Source organism: Mauremys mutica, chromosome 3 (assembly GCF_020497125.1).
Source record: "Mauremys mutica isolate MM-2020 ecotype Southern chromosome 3, ASM2049712v1, whole genome shotgun sequence".
NCBI lineage: Eukaryota > Metazoa > Chordata > Testudines > Geoemydidae > Mauremys > Mauremys mutica.
This window is the reverse complement of record NC_059074.1, coordinates 33,961,369-33,982,763: the sequence shown is the minus strand read 5'-3', so window position 1 is coordinate 33,982,763 and position 21,395 is coordinate 33,961,369. Positions and strand designations below refer to the sequence as shown.

The window sequence follows — 21,395 nt, the reverse complement described above, 5'->3', positions numbered from 1 at the left end:
TGCGAGGAGTTGACAACGGCCATAAGTGCAGCGATGATCGCAGCGGGCTCCATGCTCGCAGTGCTGTGGCGTCCGCGCTGTAACCGACCAGAGAAGGGCGCGAACAGATTTCCCGCCGGAGCTTTCAGGGAGGGAGGGCGTGATTGACGGTTCAATGACAACAGTTACCCAAAAGCACCCTCGACACATTTTTCCCCCAGGAGGCATTGGGAGCTCTACCCAGCATTCCAATGGGCAGCGGGGACTGCGGGAACTGTGGGATAGCTTCCCACAGTGCACCGCTTCCAAAGTCGACGCCAGCCCCGTTACTGTGGACTCAGAAATTCGAATTAGTGTATTTACTGTGGATACACAAATTCGACTTCATAAGGTCGAATCCACAAATTCGACTTAAGTAGATTCGAAATAGTCTTGTAGTGTAGACAAGGCCAAAGTTCTTCAGCACAGTTGAGGTTTGTTTCTTTTTAACACAGATGTGACATAGCTGAGTAGATTCCCTGGAGACTCCACAGCTATTTTCAGTAGTAACAAGTGCCCACCTCAAGCATAACTTCTAATCTGTTCAGACCTCCTCGAATAATAAGTAGAGTCTTTTCAACTGATTCAATAAAAAAAATACAATAGCTTTGACACCACCTCCAGAATTGCTGTAGTACCTGTCTCCCTTTCTATGGTATGTCAGCTATACAAGCTAATGACACGATCCTGCTCCCTTTGAAATCAAAGGGAGCAGGAAAGGACAAGGCCAAATGGGTCATATACTGTCCTCAATCTGGGGCATGCAATTCCAATAAAAGCTACACATTTATATCAAGTGTACTATATGGCATCTAGTTTGAAAGGAACAGTAATGGAGAGATAATTCATCCTGAGCACATTATTATGGCTTTTATTAGGGATAAGAAAGCCATCTTCACAATGGTTATCCCCTTAGAAATGGTAAATTAAAGGGCAGTTTGGGCAACCTGGAAAGTACTGAAGTCCTAAAGAATCAACCGCTAGGGGAGAAAGAGACAGCTGTCAAAATAAAAGACCAATATATCAACATTCAGCCGATAAGAGGGTCAGTTGTGGACATTGTCATCAGATAGGTAAAAGTAAATGAAAAAGCTATGTCTGTGCAATGTTATGATTGAGATTTTACATGAACACAAAGTCAGGAAATCCAAAGTTATTGTTCTCACAGCCCATTTGTGCAAATATACTATTTTGTATCATATCTGATGCTTTAAAACAAGTTCAGGGTGGCAAAGTTAAGGTTAATGTGGAAAATATATAATTTTGATTTTTCTGACAGTTGTCCAGGTATAAGGTCATCCAGAATGTTATATTAACACAATATAAATTTGGGGGATGGTTTTGTGGTGGTTACACTAAATTTTCTTGGATTGAGAAATTATATACAATAAGAGAGAACAAGTAAGGTGCATTGTTTGATCATGATCCCTCATTCAAATAAAGGCATCATTAGGTCACATGTTCATCTCAAATGTCATGCACACGAGTTTATGTAACCCAGGGCCTCGTGCTTCCTACAATTAGCATGCAAATCTGAAATTAGAGCTGTGCTAGACATGCTAGGGCCCTTCTAATGCCATGTGAAGAATCAAGGGTTGGGTACAACTATCCAAATTTATACACATTGACCCCAATGAGCTCTTGAGCATGGAGCTGGATACAGCTATCTGCTTTAGTGTTAACCCTCAGCTCCAGAGTACAGCTGGAATCCTGAATGGGTGCTTCCACTCTAATGGACACCTGTATAGTGTTGTTGTGGCTGTCGGGTTACGTACCCAGGGGAGGAGTCTGTGTGTCCACATTTTGTAAAGGGGCTGCTCAGTTCAACAAAAATCAGGGCTTCTGGCTGAGAAACTGCTGCATTACTTAACTGAATGGTAACAGAGTTGTGGCGGGGAGAACTCCCACTAACTAAAGCAGGAAGTAAGGGAAGGGTGGAGTATGGCTCCATCTCATAACATTCCGGGTAATTCGGTTAACCCTGTCATGATCACTTTATTATGCCACACCAACAACTTTAAGGATGATACAGGGAGGAATGGCTCTGAAAGTTGGTCCTAAAGAACCTTAAACAGACCACACAGGCCAAACCAAACTACAAGCTGACAGCTCTAACAGGACCTCGGTCAGGCCCAGGATCTCACATCAGCTTCAAGCCCACTTCAGCAACTCCAAGTGTTCCAGGGCCACTAGGGGGGTGGGGAGCCAGCACAAATTAACAGGGCCCGGCTTCCCCGGCCTGTTTAGCTGGTCCGCCCTTAGCTGGGAGGCCCGGAAAAAAATTTTCACCAGAGCCCAAACCCGCTCTCAGCGGCCCTGAGTGTTTCAACCACTCAGCTTCTGTTGAGCTACTCCATGCCCACTTCTGCACTGCTCTGACCATCCTCAGAACCCAATGTGCAACTGCCATGATGACAGGGTCCATATAAGAGAAACAGATTGATAGACAATGGGTAGGATAAGGCCCTTTCTCTCACATATGCTAGGGTCAATTAAAGGAAGTAGCATTCTGTGCATGCAATTATACAAAAGTCTATAACCAAGCAAAAAGAAGAGACAATTGTGTTACTCTTCCCGCTGGAGGCCTACACCAATGTCCACTGAAGTCAATGGCAGTCTTTCCGTTTACTTTAACGGGCATCATATCAGGACCTACACGTAGCAAAGATGCAATCAAAAAAGTGTTGAACTGTCAGATGAGATACCCAGTTGTACGACATATGCTTTTAAACTCTAGGGTATAATAACTTCAGGCTCTTATTGTCATGAAAGCATTAAATTAGGTTTATATTATTGAAGCTTTATTTTGAGAAGCTTAATATCTTTAACTGTGAGAAAATTCGTAGTTTTTTAGAGAAGAAAATAAGAACTGCATCTGAAGTATTCCAGAAACAATTTTGTTTAGTTCTTGGCACTAAATTTGATGTGATTATAAATTAAGTATTTTGATATTTGATGAAATATTGATAAGCTGAATATCATAATTATGAAAGCATGTACATAAACTCCATTCCCATATATTGACAAGTAGCAGAACATTATTCAGTTAAATACCAAGTGGTAGTAAAATACTGTAAACATGATCTATCAAAACAAGTTAGAGCAGCATAAAGGAAAATTTCTTACCAATAATTTCCATTCTGCTAGCAGCATCTCCCAACATTCTAGACATCTGGCTGCTCCCATCCACTCTGCAGCTCACAGAGGCAGATCAAGGATTTGGCATCATGTGCCCTGACCACGCCCCTTTTACTGCCAGTTGCTACCAGGTGGGTTATTGAAAAACTGTGGAAAAACTTGTGACATTATTATTAGCAAATACTCCAGAGTTAATGAAGTAACTATACACAACGCACGAAACAGCCACATGATAATGATCCCACTTAATAGCGGACCTTTGGCTTATAGCCATCTAGAGTGAGTAGAATTGTGGGAGATGCAACTAGCAGAAAGGAAATTATCGGTAAGAAATTTTCTGCTGTGCAAACTAGCATTTCCCACAATTCTAGATGTCTGAGAAGTAGTGAGCAATGAACAGATGTAGAGAGAGTTATGGAAGAAGTGAGCAGGACAAAGAGAAAGAAAGTACTGCCCCCCCCCCTTTGAAAGAACTGTGCAAAGGGCAATATTATTTCTTGGCTGCTGCCTGTAGCACCTTCCTGCCAAAGGAGATCTCTTCAGATGACAGACAGTGCTTAATTGAGGCATTAGCTGTTGACCAAGAGGCTGCTTTGCATATCACGGATCTGGATGCACTTGCTTGCTCTGTCCACAAGTTTGCTAGGGATCTCAAAGTACACTTTGATCCCTTCTGGAGCAGGGATCTTGGATGTCTTGTAACCCTCCATAATACATAGCCTAGGCCATCTAGCAATGGAGGACCTGGAAAGTCCAAGTGCTTGGCATTTTGGATGGCAGGACAAGAACAGGACACGTGACCATCTCACGGATACTGTATTTTTGAGGTAGATTTTCAAAGGTGTGCCACATCTTTTCAGTCAGATGTTGTGGTCTTAGGCAGAATGAGGGAAGAAAAACCTCTTGGGAAGCATGGAAGGAAGAGTTCACCTTAAGAAGAAATTATTTTGGATTTCTAAGCACTGCTTGTCTTCATGGAACATGCAGTAAGGCTCCTGCATAGCTAAGGCTGCCAGCTCCGACCCTTGCCCAGTGGACATGATGGCTGTCAGAGAGCAAGCTTTGATGGACACGTAGAATTCTGACACTGAAGTCAAAGAAACTGCTTGTCAAGGTTCTCAACACAAGCAGTAGGTCCCATTTTGGGAAGAGTGGTCTACCTACCTGCCTGGCTAGCCAGATGATTCTAAGAAACCTGGTTACCTGTGGGTTTTCTGCCTGGGAGACCCTGAGGGAACCTGTCATACATGCCTTATGGTAAGTGGGAAATGCCCACAGCTAGCCTTTCAGTGACAACAAAGGAGCAACTAATACTGACAAGACAGATTTACATAGATTGGCCAGACAGGCTCTGATGGCCCATTAAGAATAATCCACTCTCCCAATGGCCCTCCCAGAGATTCCTCAGAGGGCATGTACACGATAGGGGCAGTATAACTCATGTGACACAGCAAGGAACTTTCTAGCAGCTGGAATAAAGTATAAAAGAGGGACAGTGACATCACCACTTGGCCTCTCTCCTCCCCCATCCCAACACCTGGAAGATTGTTTGGAAGACAAAGACTTTGAAATAGAGATATTGGTCCCAGGCTGAGAAGAGAATTCAGCCTGTGTATTAAGAACTGTAAACTGCCTGGAACATCCAGTGGGGTTAGAAATCAAACCTTGCTTAATCTGTTAAAGTTTAGAATTTAGACTGTGATTCTATTTTTATTTCTTATGTAATCAACTTTGACCTCTGTGCCTAATACTTATAATCACTTAAAATCTTTATTGTAGTTAATAAACCTATTTTAATGTTTTATCCTTACCGGTGAGCTTGTCTAAAGTGCTACCGGTGAGCTTGTCTAAAGTGCTTGGGGAATCTGCTCAGATTACAAAGACTGGTGCATGTCTCCTATCCTTTTACGAAGGAGTGAACTAATTAATGAGCTTTCACTGTTCAAGAAAATGTTTTGAGCAGTATAAGATGTCACTGTGGGCCAAGGCTTGGGGGCTGGGGGAATTGGCTGGAGTCTCCCGGTGAATACTTCATGAGTTACTTAGAGAGCATTCATGCAACTCAACTGGGTTGTGTGCATGAACATGTTGATGGCTGAGTGATCACAGCACCAGGAGGGGGTTGCTGCTTGTCACTAACATAGCACTGTGAGACACAGTCCTGGCTGAAGAGTTTAAGGGGACTCAGTGGTTCCACAATCTAGGTTGTACCACGGGGGATGTGACATGCAGACCCCACTCCATTCTTCATCTGGTCTCCCATATGCAACATTATCAGCAACATGATCCAGTATGAAATATCTCTGGATATGGGAGTGATAGACAGTGTTCTCTCTGAAGAAAAGTTCATACTCCATCTTCTTTGTTGTTCAGAAATGCACAGGAGCAATCAGAACCATTCTTGACCTCAACAGGTTAAACTGTATGAAGTAAATGAGATTTTGTATTGAGACTCTGACCTCTGTAGTGTCATCCCTGTTGCAAAGGGACTTCCTGACTTCAGTGGATCTGGCAGATGCTTACCTCCATATTCCCATCTTACTTCCATATTGCCACCACAGACTTCTGAGATTTGCTTGCAGCGGGAAGCACTATCAGTACCTGTAGGATAAATATGAAATTTAAGAGTTAAAGTTTGGCTAAGAAAATATATATGTGTTGTAAAGAAAGGCCCTGACTAGCAAGTAGAAGGAAGACCTTGAATATAGTAAGTTCTGAGGACAGAAGAAATGATGTAGGGTTGACGTCTATTTCAAAAAATAATTAATGAGATAAGGAAAGTTTCTAAAAAGAAGACCTCTGACTGGTAAGGGTGACTGCAGATGATTTTAAATAAGACAAAAAGAGAATCTGTCTTAAAATGAGCCAACATGGCCCTTCCCCAACCCATACACCAGTTTTAAAGACTATGTTAATCCAGCACTGGAAAACAGTTGAGCAGCATGAAGGAGGGGAGGAAAGGCCTTGTGAAGAAAGAAGGTTGTAAATCTTATCTGGATTAAGATTGAAAATAAGGGTGAACTGTCTTGCATTGTTTTTTAGCTGAAGTCAGTCATTGGCAATGACGTCACTTGTTTGTTAAAGGGTATAAAAAGTAAACTCTAAAAGGTTCATTGCTAATACTTGCCTGACCACATTGGAGCCAACCAATATGGGTTTTAAGCACCGCTGGGTTTAGTCCATTTATAAGTATCTTGATCAAATGTTTATAAATATTTTATTACTGTAATGGGTGTAGTAAATTGCTTATTAGTTAGGCTTTTTAGGCATGTTCAGAGCAATTGTATAAATACCATTTGGCCTTTGGATTTAATAAAGGAATTTATGGCTAAATTAGTGTTTGGTGGATTCCCATATCAATATTAATAATTTCAACTATTATTAATAATTCCAAGAGTACCTAACACTCCCGTTTGGCCTGTCTTCCACCCCCAGGGTCTTTACACAGGTGATGATGGTGATCATAGCCAGTTTTTCATGTCGCAGTGTACCCACTTGTACCCATTCCTAAATAACATCCTGTTCAGAGCTCCATCCCAGGTTGCAACACACAGAGTCATGACTCAAATGCTGAATCTCCTGCAGGCACATGGCTACATAATCGATGCCAGGAAAAGTTCCTTGATTCCATGGACCAGAATAACTCACCTGGGAGTAGACACAGACACCTCGACTACAATGATTTACCCATCACGGGAAAGGTTTCAGATAATCCAGGATATTATCACTGTGTTCTGGAGCTTCAGGAGGCCTACCATAGGGCTATGTCTTCAACTGCTAGGCCCTGGTGCTTTGTATAGGGATCACTCCATGGGCACAATCACACGTAAGGCATCTTCAAGCCTTCATCCTAAGGGTGTGGGATCACTCCCCGGAATGCATGAAGGATCAAGTATGGGCCCTGATGCAGGTGCTCAGCTCCCTAAAATTGTGGCCTGCCCAAAGCAACATCTGCAGAGGCATGTCCATATGCCCTCCAGACCCCTTAGTTCTCACAACCGATACCAGCCCGAAAGGCTGGGAAACAAATCTGGGACCTGAATGGATCAAGGCCTCTGGAGCACAGAAGAAAGAGCTCACAACATGTAAATTCTAGAGCTGAAAGAGGTCAAACTGGCTCTGTGACAGTTCCAGACCTGTCTAGAAGGGGTGCCGTTTCCTGGTTCAGTCTGACAACACGACTACAGTTGCATGTGTGAACAACCCAGGAGGAATGAAGATCCCAGGACTACATGTGGAAGCAATGGAAACAATGATGTGGACAGAGCAGTTTCTCCTTTCTCTCAGAGCGATCCACATAAAAGGGGACTTGAACCAAAAGGTGGACTGGCTCAGCGGGCACATGGTCAACAACTCTGAGTGGTGCCTGAATCAGGAGGTTTTTGATTTAATTGTGTACACATTCGGTCTCCCTTCAGCCAACCTGTTCACGAATCAAATGAATGTGAAGAGACCAAAATACTTCACCAGGGAGACAGACCCAGATCCCTGGGGACAGATGCCTTATCACACAGATGGCCACAGGATCTCCTCTGTGCCTTTCCTTTCCTAGGGAAGGTGGTCCAGAAAATACACTGAGAGAAGGCCAGAGTAATACTGATAACTTTCCACTGGCCAAGGAGACCTTGATTTTCAGAGCTGGTAGAGCTGAAATTGGAGCCTCTGCTTCAGTTTCCATGGAGACTGGGCAATCTCTCACAAGGTCCTTTTCTCCATCAGGACCCAAACTGGCTTCAAGTAACAGGCTGCTTGTTGAGAGGGAATTAGTAGTATTTCTGACTTGTCCTCCAAAGTCACTAGGATTTTATTTTCATAGAAGAGAATATCAACACTAAAAGTGTATTCCTCTCTTTGGGCCAGAGTCAGCAGCTGGTGCCAAGAGCATGGTGTTGATTCTAGAAAGCCAGGAATTTCAACCATTTTGGATTTTTCCAAGATGGCATCAACAAAGGTCTTCTGCCCAGCACCATCGTGTGTCAGGTGTCTGCTCTTAATAGTGTTCTGTTTGCAGCATCTGTGAGCTCTCTGATCCACCAGCCTGGGCTCCCTCTGACACTGTGCTGCTGTGACAAGTTGCAAAGCCCTCCAAGCTTGCACTTTCACACAGGTAGGAACACACACAGCATTCACACACGTAGGAACACACACAGCTGCAGTCATATGCAGGCTCTCTAGCCACCAGCCTCCCAGTCTAGGACCCCAGAGCAGTACCGTCCTGCCCTGGTCAAATCTGGCTAGTATATGGGTTTAACACTTGGTCCACTGTTCTACCTGCTTGTGGGTGTTTTCAACCTCACATGTTTCTGTAATACGTACATAGCCAAACTTCATAACTTCACATACGACAATAGCACATACAATTCAATGAGATCTTAATGTCCAGTAGAACAAGACTTTTAGAATGATACCTCACAATGCATACTTTGTACAAAATATATCCCTAATTGCATGACAATAATGAATATTGGGGTGCATGCATTGTACAAAACATATAATCATATCACACTGTGAATGTGGGGGTTCCAGGGTGCTATTTTGAGGTATAGTGTCTCACTGCAGCTCAGGGAATTATCCCTGGCTCACTATCTCCCTTTCCTCACTTGTTCATGATTGATGCAAACCATTCCTCCAGGAAATGGGAAATTCTGCCTCCTGGCTTTAGTTCTGGGTGGAAGCTTCTGTGGTCTTTGCCATAAAGTGGATTGCAGTGGGGAGGGGGAAGACAGCTCCCCAGGGGATTTCTGCCTAAACCTCACCTCCTTTGGAGAATCTATTGTCCCTTTGCTGGTACCTCTGTGAGGACAAGGGCTGAAAGGAGCACCTCTGTCTGAAGGCAGGTCTGTATTCCCTCCTCAGAGCACTTAGTGATGATGGGAGGGAGTGCTTAGATTTTGCTGCTTTGTCAGCCACCATCTTGTCTAGTTTTTTTCCAATAAGGAGGGAACCTGTAAACTATGATTCTTTTCCCAGTGCACTTAGGACTGACTTTAACATGGGGATGGAAGGATTTGTGGTCCCACAAGTCTCCCTAGTTTGGTCTCCCGGGGGTACCTTGGGACCTACCCGAGCTGGCTGGCTAGAGCCTTTCTTGTCATTAGGGCCTGTCCCTACTCTGCTTTGGGCTTCCTAATCCATTTTTCCCCATGTGGAATCACAGCTGCTTTGGTGGGGAGGGGACCCCACATAGCCCTGAGACGTAACAGTTAGGTTTGGCTGGATGGGTGAAAGCTGGGCACAACACACTGTCTGCTGAACCCAGGAAGGCTGCCTCACAAATGGAGCACTGCTTGGATTTGACCTGTTGCTGTCTTGACTGCTCTGCTCTGCCTATATGGGGGCAGAGGTGCCAGCAAGGAGTTGCTGGGTAGATTTAAGCAGCCTGGTGATTTTGACCATGCCAGGACAGAGGAAAGAAGCCTGCAACAAAAAAAAAGCTATTTATCACAGCCTGAAAGAAAAAGGAAAAAAAACACACAGGGGAAGAAATAAAAGGCACAGGAGCAGTGTAACCACCAGCTGACCCGCTGCCGCAGAGGCAAAGAATCTAGTGGCAAGCAGGAACAAAGGGGGCAGAGCCAATCCTATGATCCACTTCTGTGAGCTGCAGAGTGGAGGGGAGCAGCCAGACATCTCCAGCATTGTGGGAGATGGTGGGCTGTAGATTGTATAATGCAATCTATTTCATTGTGTCATTTAAGCTAGCAAGCATCTGGCCTCTTTCTGCCCTCCCCCATCTTTTTTAAAATGTGTTTATTTAAGTTTAGATGTCCTTGGTTAAGTAATGTTATATGACTGACAACCCAAACAGGCAATAGATCAGCTAAGTGTTAAAATATTTACTACCTGTATGCACAGAAGTATCCTTGTGCAATGTGTGTTGTTAAGTGGGAGTGGCATGCAATACAGGTGATGCCATCCAGTATAGTCAGCCATCCAGAAAAGCTGGACTCCAAAGGAAATGAACCAGGCTCACTTCTGGTTATCTTTACTGTGTGACTGCAGGATAAGCCAATTTGTGCCTGCAAACCAACTCTAATTGTCTCCTTTTTCTAGGGCTTCAAAAAGTCTGACTATCAGGGGCAACAGCAAGAAGAGTATTGTAGATCAAATACATTCTTCTGATTTTTCTCTTTCCATTCAAAAGGAGTTTTACCTAGTTGATGTCACTGGCAGTATTGCCTAAATAGAGACAACAAGATTTGGCCTGCAATTGGCCTAAGTGATCATTAATTTTTAGCAGGCAAAGCTTATGCAGGACGGTAAAGAAGCACACAGGTCATGCCTCACCAAGGATTTTGACTCCATGCAGAATAATTCGTTATTTATATAGTGCCCCATCCTACTCCCCTCTCCCCACATTGAAGTCAAAAGCAAAATTCCCATTTATTTCATAGAGAATACAGTTGGGTTCCAGATTTGCACAATGCTTTACAAGCATCTAGAAAGACAAGGAGCTCTCAGCATAAGATATAAAAGGGATCTGTGAAAAGATCAGGCTGAAGCTCTGGAGCAAACAGTGCCAGGCCAGGCAGGGGTTTAAATGGGGGAAGAGGGATGGTTTGGCACATGAGAGGAAGATGACTACTCCCAGTATAAGAGTCTGCATGAAAAAATACCACAAGGAGCTTCTGTGCCAACCGCAGTCGGCTTACTCTGTGCTCACCCTGTCAGGGACATTCCAAAGTGGTTCGGGGGGGAACAGGGAAGGGCATGTCAATGTATTCCCAGAGAGTCCCTGTGCCCAAGTTATCGCCTGGCTATGTGGGGCCCATAGGCAGCCAGAGCAACAAGTTAAGGGCCCAAACCAGCCCCTGACAGCACCAGTATTGAGCGCATGCAAGCCGCCTCGCCTTTGTCCTTGCACCCATCTCAGAGCCAGCATGGATGTGCTCCAAAGTCTGGATTTTGGACAGGAGACAAGAGCTCTAAGGTGGGAGAGAACCGGGCACGGCCTATGGCCTCACTGAGAATAGCAGGAAACAAGGATTTAGGTCTAGAAGATAAGCTACTGTGATCACACACTCTCTTGAGCCCATTTTTTCAGACATTTGAAGACTACAGAGATGGACATTTCATATATAAAACAGTGATGCCTTCTACAAGCTGTCATTTAGAAGGGCCAAAACCCCTATTTTTGTAATTACATAAGCTTGACGACAGAGGCACTAATCTTTGTTGTACTTATTTCTCTAGCAGAATATTATTTTGGAAAGATTTCATCTCTCTTTTGCCGGAATTTCACCAGAGCCAATTAGTGCAATACTTGTTATAGTTCATTTAGTGGGAAAAACTAATTCAACACATGTCACTTCAAAACTATGCAACATAACATGAAATTAAATGACCTCTGTTCTGGCACACAGCGGTACTGAGTTAGAGTCTCCCTGACTCTATTTGTACTGAATGCCACTTAGGCTGGTATTATTGGCTTTAATGTGCATAGATAGTGTTCAGTCTATGAGCAACTATGGGGTTTTATCATTTGCAACCCTAACTGCATATACTGATGCAGCTGAGGCTGCGAAAAAGCTATAACAAATGTATGAAACCAGCATTTCTTAAATGCAGTTGCAGGAGCTAATGTATGGGGCAGAAGATATTTTTATTCATATTTTAAGTAACACTGAGGGCCAAAGATAAATAACCATCGGGTTGAGGCAATGGATTCATTTAATTTTGCAAATGTGACCAAACAAAAGTGGAAGCTGTGACCAAATTTTTCAAAAGTGGCCTCCAGTTCTGGGGTACCTCAGTGTCTGGGTGCCCAACCTAACACTTAAATCTTGGCCCTAGATTATTTCCAGCTGTCCATCTGGATTCTCATACCACATCCATGAGAGTGGTAGCTGAATGTGCCTATCACTGTAGTAGTTAAGAAGACAGATTCCTAATGCCGAGCTAATATTAACAGTGTGCAAGATTGTATCAGAGAGAGCAGCATGCTGCAACATGCTCTGCCAAAGACTGCACAGACCTAGTGTATATCAAGTTTCTTGATATCTAAAATCCCAGTTTCAGAACTCAGGATAGACAAACAAGAGTTAAATTTCCATCCTTTCCCCAAGGTTGCTCGACAGCTTTGAACATCATATGGATGCTCTGGATCACTAAGTTTCTGTCCCTTGGAACTTTTACACACATTCAGCCATTCCCCTCTCACATCAGGGGACTCCTCCAGAAGAGGCGCAGAACTCCTAGACAAAGACATGACTGATTCTCAGGTCTGTTCCAAGGAAGGGTCTGTCACTACAGCAGATGCAGTATTTCAAAATTTCCAACTGAGGCACTTCTCTTGAGGTCTAAAAAATACAAAAGGCATTTTGTAATGGACCACTTTGAAATCAAATTAGTAATGTTTCAAGGCGTGACCCGTAAAAGGGCTGCTGTCCAGAATACACATGTGTTTGACAGATACATCTTCCACCTAACTGGCCTCCTCAAGAATACAAATGGAATCAAGCTGTGTGAACAGGGCTTCCAAAAGACAGACATGGGATATCGGGATACATGTCAAATCGCTCTGTCTCAATGGATAGAAAGGAAATAATGCCAGATATAGTGCACTGTATGGGTCATACCTAACTGCAGCTGATGGGCCAGATTCTGATGCTTCACTGGGACTACCTGCAGAGGTAGATGCTATTCAGTATGCATAAAGGTCGACACAATCTAGTGCTAAGTAAATTGTATTAGATTGTGTCAAATCTTGAAGCACTTAAAAAGACCTGAGCTCCTTTTCACACACATCTGTACACTGTTAAATGCTGGAAGTTATTGTGGGGAGTGCATTTACAACCTCAGTGTCAGCACAGGTGTCTTGATGGGGCTGAGAAGCTAGAGACATTATACACTAACTTATTTTTAAATAACTGACTAGTTATTTGTTACTGGCAGGATGTAGCATGGTGGCCAGATGCTATAAGATGCAAGCTGTACATTTGGTTTCAAAATGGCTTATAAAAAGCTCTGTAGACATGGCCCCATGTGCTGCTGATTCAGAGACAAGGGGGTTTAATGGTGAAAAAGAACTATTTTTAATGTTATGAGAGGGAGATACAGACATGCCTTTAAGCTTGCCAGGATATATTTGTGTACCTTCCAAAAAGCTGATTAAATCTTCCTCCCTTCTGCTACATACACCGCCCCCTTCAACAGATCAGCAGCAATGCAGTGAAGGCTGACCATCTCCCTGGACCTCAGGTGAGCTTCATACAGAAGTTGGCCTCTCCAACCACTGTAGAGCCCTTGTTATCTGCAGACCTGGCAAAAAATCCCACCGCTTCTTTCGGCTGTCCTGCAATTGGAGAAGGGGGACACAACTGGAGAAAGGACTGCATGTGCTGCTGGAGAAAGCACATGCTCCTGCTGCAGGGACAGCAAAACCAAACAGAGCCTGAGCTCAGGACCGGGGGGACAGGCCCAAGAAGCAGTCTGAGTGTGTGGCCCTATGAGGTGTACCACACACAAGAATTAGCTGCTGCAGAAAGAGAAGGAGATACCTTAATCTAGGAGCCAGCTGGAGGGGCATCAAGATGGCTTGTGACTGATGAAGAAGAGTTCCTTTTAGGCATATTGGATTTCTATCATACTCCCATTGACTGTTTTCTTCAATTACAATGGACTTCAGTCCATGCTAATAAAGGTGTTGGAATTGATCTGTGCCATGGAGTGTTTCCTGGGTGAATTCCTTCATCCCCAAAGATTGTAAGAATTTGGCACCACGTAGCACACAGGGGCACCCGCACCAGACCTGCCAAAGGCTGTTCAGGATTCTACACCATAGCCAAGATCTGGTAGCTATTCTTAAGTAGTTAAAGCAAAACACTTTTTCATAGGCTCAGACTGTCAACCACTGTATAATTTATTGGTTATATAAATGAGGTTATATCTCATCAACCTTAGAGGCAGCTCAACAATTTACTTGGCTACTTGAAAAACCCCAAAGATCGTTAGTTGATGTCATGGGAGATTTTCATGTTTTTTTCCAGTACGGTATTTTTAGATTTTATAGCCCTGGGGAATGAAATCCACAAGGAATAGGCATATCTTGACCAGCTGGAGAGCAAGCTTCTACCCACCACCAACTATGCCTTAAATCTGACCTGGAGGAACAAACCTGCAGGGGCAGTTGGTTCATTCTCCATTCTCATGCAATTTCCTCTCTTTAGACTGCCAAGACGGGTACCAGTTAGTGCCATTTATTATGCTGGCTTTTGTGTTATCAGCATCTGTCCACTAGAACTGTACTGAGCAAACCAAGTCATTTCATCTAGGCCATCAACAACTGTGACTCACTATCAACCTGAATTGAATTTGAACCAATAACCTAAAGGAGAAAACCAATTGTAGGATACAGAGGTTAACTCTTGGAGAGGCTTAAAATATTCTCCATTATTCCCTTGGCAACTATAAAGATAATTATGTACTTACTCAAGTTTTAGTTTTGCAGGTAGCAAGCTAATCAGTGTAGAAATTAAAGGTCTAATTGGCTTCTACCTGTAGGTATGGAAGACATGAAAGTTGCATACACCTGCTGCAATGTGCCAAAAATTTGCTGGGAGTTGATTCTACAGTGCATCATAACAGCATTCTTCAACTCTGCAGAAGCTTCTCCATGTGAATGCCACGTGCTTTGGACACTTGGGGTTTCAGGATTGCAAACTGGAGTGAAAGAGCCTGGAGTGGGAATAGCTGTTCTGTGCAGCATGATCCCCTGACAAACCTGCAAGGAAATTCATGAAGGAATTACTAGTGATTCTCTCAGCATTTACTCCCCACAGGATTCGACGTTACACTACATTGGTGGCGAAGAACCTCACTGGCCATGGCTAGAGCTGCACAGAGACAAAAAGTCTGGCCCCTTTGCATGAGGCCTCAGCCCTCTACAAATTCACCAAGATCTCTGGGATTTACCATCGAAGGGAGGACATCGACAATTTACAAAAGATGAAGATCTTGATGGTGAACCTGTTTAACAGATGAGACCTACCTTGGCAGCAATGTCAAAGTGTTGACTGGTTTTAGGATGGCTGGAGACCAGTCAAGAGATTTCTCTCCCTACCTGCATCTATCATCGGGGTTTAAGATTGCCTGAAATAAAAACCAACAAGGGAGCGTAGGAGTAAAACGCAAGTATGTTTATTAGACCAACAACAGTCAAACAAGGTAAGTAAATGGGGTATGCTATAAAGGACTCCCAACACAGGTAAGCAAGGTAAATAGGTAAAGGTGACATTATAACTATACTGACTGTGACCAAAAAGGGTTTACTCCCGTCCCAAGATGGGTCCCAGGTAAAGGGTACAGAGGACTTAAAAGGTCTCTACCATTTCTTGCAGCTTGCATCTGGAACCTCACAACCTCACGATGCAGAATGGATCCGGACCCGACCAGGTAACTCAGCAGAGTGAGGAGTGGACCTCAGGCAACAGGTAGGTGATAACTCTGCTTGATGCTGGTAATTCTTCTTTCTCCTTCCCTGCAGCATCATGGGTGCAAGTAAGATCCAGGTGAGAGGATGGGAGCTAGAAGCTCACCCTTGCATGCAATTGTGTTAAACCCTCCCAAGACCCCAAGGCACGGTGCTCTGGCCTAAACTCCTGAGTAGAACACACTGCTGTGGTCCAGCACTCTGCCACTCGGATAGGCAGCTCCGTCCTTCTGATGTGCTAGCCCTTATATGCCCTGCTGTTACCGAGCAGATTACATGCCAGATGATTACTTGGTTCCCTGCCTTTTCAGTAGAAAGGGGGCTGGGGAGGGACGGACAACTATGTTGACCTGAATGTTATGGGTTAGTTGTTATGGCTCGCCACTGATTGCATCCAACCAGAAGATTTATAGGTTCTTGTCCAATTCAGACTACAGGGTACAAGAACTCAGAGAGTTCGATATCGGGTGAGGACTCTCAGGGTACTTGACAAAAACACTTACACTGAGGACAATACCAAAGTGATAAAAAACTTTATTGAGATTAACAAAAGAATAATAAATGCTATGAAACTTAACTGCAAAACAGTAAAAGAATTCCAAAACTCCTAGTGTAACCTTCCTATTATAAGTACCTTAACTTAACATACTCACACCCTTCCTTGAGGACCCGATAATAGGAGATGAAGGACCAGCCTTACTCCTTGGACGCCTGATAACACGATGGTGCTGGCTTCCCCAATAGTTAGGAATGTTGAGTAGTTATCCTATACTGCACAAGCTGAGCTGATAGCATGATAGAAGATAGAATGATAGGTAGATAAAAAGATAGTCTATAGAATATGGAACAAAGAAAAGAAAGAGATAAAGCTCTCTTCTTTGCAAGGTATTTTATAGGATCTTGACACTGTGTAATTCAGGCCCAACCTACTATACCCAAATCTTATTTCCATACCCTAAAAAATGTATGGGTACCCTTATCCTATAGGTTAGTGGATTATGACACTTACTCTCTATATATTAATAAGGATTATCTCACTCCAAAAACTGCCAACCTAGGCTCTCTTGGCGACTTCCAGGTTTGTGGTATACCCTGAGGTTATCAACCGGTTGCAGACGCCAGATAAACCTGTTCAGTGTTGTGTGTAGTTCCTCCCTTTGGTTCCCCAAAGTTCAGGGACCATTCCTATCAGTGCCAAAGGTTACCAGCTTTTATGCTGACTTACTCTTAACTGATTATACTTTTAGCTATTTAGCGGATCTTACCGGCTGGTAGGCTTCTTGCATTTCAGCAAAATTTATTCTATGTATAATTATTAGGAAACACATATCATATGCCTCAACACATCCTAAATTCATAGGAATTAATATGGATAAAATATAAGAATAAAACTGATTAATTCAGAAAGAGAAACATATTATTTGATACGGCTGGATAGATTAGTAGGATATAATAGCTAGCAAAGTAATCCTATGGGCTACACTATACCTGAGGAGGGGGAAGATGGGCAGCCAAGATAGATTCCTAGTTGTTGTTGCCAGAATTTCAAGATGGCATGAGGGTATTAATGCCAAAACAGAAATCTCCCCCGTCCTTGTCGGCAAGGATTCCCTTTTTTAACACAGGGATCTGATGCCAACACACCTCACTGACACCCAGTTAGGATAGCACACCTGGATTTCTTGTCTACCTTCCTGAAATTGTTGCGAGCCCACCTGTAATGAGACAAATGCAATACAAACATAACACATTGCAATGAAAACAAGATGGTAAAAAGATGTACTAATAAGTGCCAGGATGCAGAAACCTTGGTGGGGTCAGCAAACAGAGATTTCCACCAATTACTTACAGCCGCTGTCCTCTGCACCCTTTAAAGGACCGCTTCTATTTGTTCTGATGAGTGATGAACGGTGAGCATAACTGACTTACCTCATTCTACCACTTCATCAACATGCCTGGTGTGGTCTGGGTGCTCCATCAATTGGCTGATGAGTGAGATGTTTAGTCCCAGACTCACCGGTTCGACATCATCATACAAATAGTATGCAGTTCCAACGGCTCTAGATGTCATCCTTTCCGACTGAAACCTAACATTGCTTCCCTCTATGGTTAAGACAAAACATAAGCACAAGTTAGAGTGGATGTCATTATTAATAGCATAAAACATATTTACAATAAATGTTTTGCAAGAACTCCAGAGACATACTCAGTGATAATTAATGACTGCTATCTGGGAATGAGAAACAGGTTGAGGCAGCAATTCATAATGGCATTTGTCTTCGTTGATATTTAAGCAAATGTGCGCACCTAAGAATACCCCAGTTGGACACAGGTATCCTTGGTTGGGCTTCCATACACATGAATCGATATCTACTGTATGATACTCTATCCCCTCCTGAACTACCCACTTCAGCACATCTATGGGCATCAGGGTGGTGCCACTGACATTAATGCCAAGAGGAAGCACCTCTACAAAAGCATCCCTACAAAAGCATCCCTCTCTCTTGGAGTCTGCATCCAATTAAGTATTTAATAAGGAGTAATCAAACCATAATTATCAGGCTGCTGTGCAATTTATTATCAATGTTTCCACCACAACAAGAGTCTCTCAAACTTCATCTACAGGCATAACTGGTGTTCCACATCTGACTTTAGAATGAGAAGTCTGACACTGAATATCCTGCTCTATTAAATTGGTTACACAGATCTTTTTTAAAATAGAAACAAGATTACATGTTAAAACAAGCTTTGAAGTCTGGAGCCAGCCTTGACTCCACATCAGAACATATAAAAGAGTAATGCCATCAACACATTATCCATAACAATCAGATCTGGAACACCAGCTTTCAAATAATTGAATAGAACAAAAAGTGGAAATACTGCTTGTGGAAATACAATGTAGACCTTTACTTTCCCCATGCTCCTTCCATCCCTGTAAGTATTCTTCCTGATCTTGAAGTTGTTACTGAAGCAAAACTCCCTTTGACATCCAGGAGAACTTTGCCTGAGTTAGTGCTGCAGGATCAAGCCCAGCCCCTCACTGTGTTACTTTTGTTATGAAGCAATATTTCTCTAGAGAATGACAGCTCTCTTGAATCAAGACACCATGACATCTTCATAGCTTTGAACTCTTTACCCATATTGGCCCACCACCCATTTTGCTCATTGTGCTTAGGAAAATGTGTCCCTTGTCCGCTCCCTCACAATTTCAGCTCTGTCCCCAAGCGTTTACAATCTAGAAGGCAGATACATAGAAAATAGGAGGCTCTGGGGAACCATAAGTAGGGATAGTTTAATATGTGTCTGAGGCTTCTTGGTTATTTAGCATAGTTGCCAACTCCATGGGTGCTCCGGGGCACCCACGGGGAAAAATTAGTGGGTGCTCTGCACCCACTGGCAGCCAAGCTCCCCGCCCCACTCCCCCCACCTCCTCCCGGCGCGCCGGGTCTCCGCTCCTCCCTCCCTCCCAGCGCTTGCTGCCACCAAATAGCTGTAGCAAGCTCTGGAGGAGCAGGAATGTGGCGTGCTCAGGGGAGGAGGTGGGGATTTGGGAAAGGAGTCGAATAGGGGCATGGAGAGGGCAGAGTTGAGGTGGAGACTTTGGGGAAGGGGTTGGAATGGGGGCGGGAGGGGGCAGGGCAGGGGTGAAGTTGGGGCGGGGACAGGGGCAGAGGGGGGTCAAGCACCTATGTTATTTAGGGCTGGAGGGTGCTTATTGTGTTTATATGAGTTACACTATAAACTCAGTTCTTGTGGGCATCATGAGTGGCACAGGAAGCATGGGTGCACTTTAACCAGAAAAATCTTTCCTCCACTCATGTGACACTGAACCCTTATTTAAAATGTCTTGTGGCACCTTATAGACTAACAGACATTTTGGAGCATGAGCTTTCGTGGGTGAATACCCACTTCGTTGGATGCATGTCGGGTATTCACCCACGAAAGCTCATGCTCCAAAACGTCTGTTAGTCTATAAGGTGCCACAAGACTCTTTGCTGCTTTTACAGATCCAGACTACCCCCTGATACTTATTTAAAATATATTTGTCCAACTACATTATATCTTCTCCACAAAGAGCATGCCCTTGAACAATTATATTTGTCTGTCTAGGACACTAGGGATTGGAAAAAACAGCATATTGCAACTGGGGGTAAGTAAAGCTGTCCTTACCAAAGTTCCCACTGGCCAGGCCCTTGATCAACTTAGCCAAACAGCCTACCAAAGCCCTAGCTCACTGGCTTGGGTTATAACCCCACCAGCACTCTAACCTCATAAAGAGAGTTAGAATAGCCCCAGCTGCACCATCAAGTGTATAATATAGTATTAGATACAGCAAACATCACACAAGTTTCAGTAAGTTACACAACCAACTGCAACCACCCTGGAAAGGAGAGCAAAGGCAAGAGGGGCCTCAGCACCATTCAAAATTCCCTTCTGAAGGGGGTTTTTGTCCCACCCTGCCAGTAGCAGGGCAACCAAAGGTTAGTCGGCTACAAAGCTGGGCCATAATTGGCTGGCGGGGTATGAAGCCTGACAGGTCTGCCTACCACTCTGGACTGTGGGTAAGCCACTCAGGATGGATAACCAGGGTGTCCAACATTGTTTAATAGGTAACCTGCCCACACTCGATTATTCACCTAGACCAAACACAAAGCTCAGTTTCAAAATCCATTCTCAGAAACCTGCAGACAGCAAGGCGGTACATTCAAATATTCACAGAAGAGGAAAGAAACATGGCTCGAAGAGATAATCCAGCAACATGGACAGTGATTTTTTTAGTTTCTATTTCCCAATGCCTCACCAAATAGCAATAAGACCATTGTGCTGATACTACTTTTAACCTTATCATGCTCTACTCCACGCTGATAAGGCTTCAACTGTAGTATTGTGTCCAGTTCTGGGCACCATATTTCTCCAATTTGTCCACATCTTTCCTGAAAGTCCAGAGGAGAGCAACAAAAATTATAGAAAATATAACCTATGAGGAAAAATTGAAAAAATTTGGTTTGTTTAGTCTGCAGAAGAGAAGACTGAGAGGGGGATATGGTAACAGTTTTCAAGTACATAAAAGGTTATTACAAGGAGGAGGGAGAAAATTGTTCTCGTTAACCATTGAGGATAGGACAAGAAGCAATGGGCTTAAATTGCAGCAAAGATGTTTAGGTTGGATATCCAGAAAAACTTCCTAACTGTCAGCGTGATTATGCACTGAAATAAATTGCCTAGGGAAGGTGTGGAATCTCTGTCATTGGAAGTTTTTAAGAGCAGGTTAGACTAACACCTGTCTGGGATGGTCTAGAATAATTCTTAGTCTTGCCTTGAGTGCAGGAGACTGGACTAGAAAACTTCTTGAGGTCCTTTCCAGTCCTATGATTCTTATGGAGGCTGCGCTATCAAAATGCATATAAATAAATTAAGGCTATAACTCTATCTCAGGGTTCTGGTGACAGAAACATCCCTTTTGAGGTTCACAGTAGTTTATTTTGTCATGGGAGACAGTCATTAGAATTACCTCGTTCTTATGTAGAGTAGGGAATTTTTTCTCTCTTAGGATTTGACATTGCACCATTGCGTATCACCTCTTCACAGCTCTCTCTCACTGCAAAACAATCATAAAGCATATAAGCTAGATCTTTAAATAACATATAGCTAAAGACCTAAGTTTTGTTAAGATTTATACATAATTTTTTTTCAGAATTAACTATGAATACAAGTGCATTTGATAATTAATAACGTCAGTGAAAATAGGGCTTGGGGATTTCAACAGTAAACAAAGAGCAAATAGATGCTTTTATTCAGACCATACCGT

General features: G+C 43.4%; 2 long non-coding RNA genes across 7 annotated transcripts in view; both read right to left on the bottom strand.

Annotated features, from left to right (window-relative positions):
* LOC123366256 overlaps positions 1 to 21,187 on the bottom strand; it is a 59,746-nt gene extending 38,559 nt beyond the window's left edge. For 4 of the 6 annotated variants that reach the window (XR_006577990.1, XR_006577986.1, XR_006577991.1 and 1 more), the window contains exons 1-5: positions 21,099 to 21,187; positions 15,483 to 17,689; positions 14,687 to 15,246; positions 5,680 to 5,757; positions 3,145 to 3,303 (exon numbers count right to left, since the gene is read on the bottom strand). This is a non-coding gene — a long non-coding RNA (uncharacterized LOC123366256). The remainder of the gene's footprint in view (positions 1 to 3,144; positions 3,304 to 5,679; positions 5,758 to 14,686; positions 15,247 to 15,482; positions 17,690 to 21,098) is intronic. The other 2 variants (XR_006577988.1, XR_006577989.1) reach the window with 2 other exon arrangements.
* On the bottom strand, positions 8,434 to 14,649 carry LOC123366257. The gene is made up of 3 exons (XR_006577992.1): positions 13,252 to 14,649; positions 12,296 to 12,455; positions 8,434 to 9,573 (listed from the first exon to the last, which is right to left on the bottom strand). It is a non-coding gene; the product is annotated as an uncharacterized LOC123366257 (long non-coding RNA).
* Positions 21,188 to 21,395: the final 208 nt, after the last annotated feature.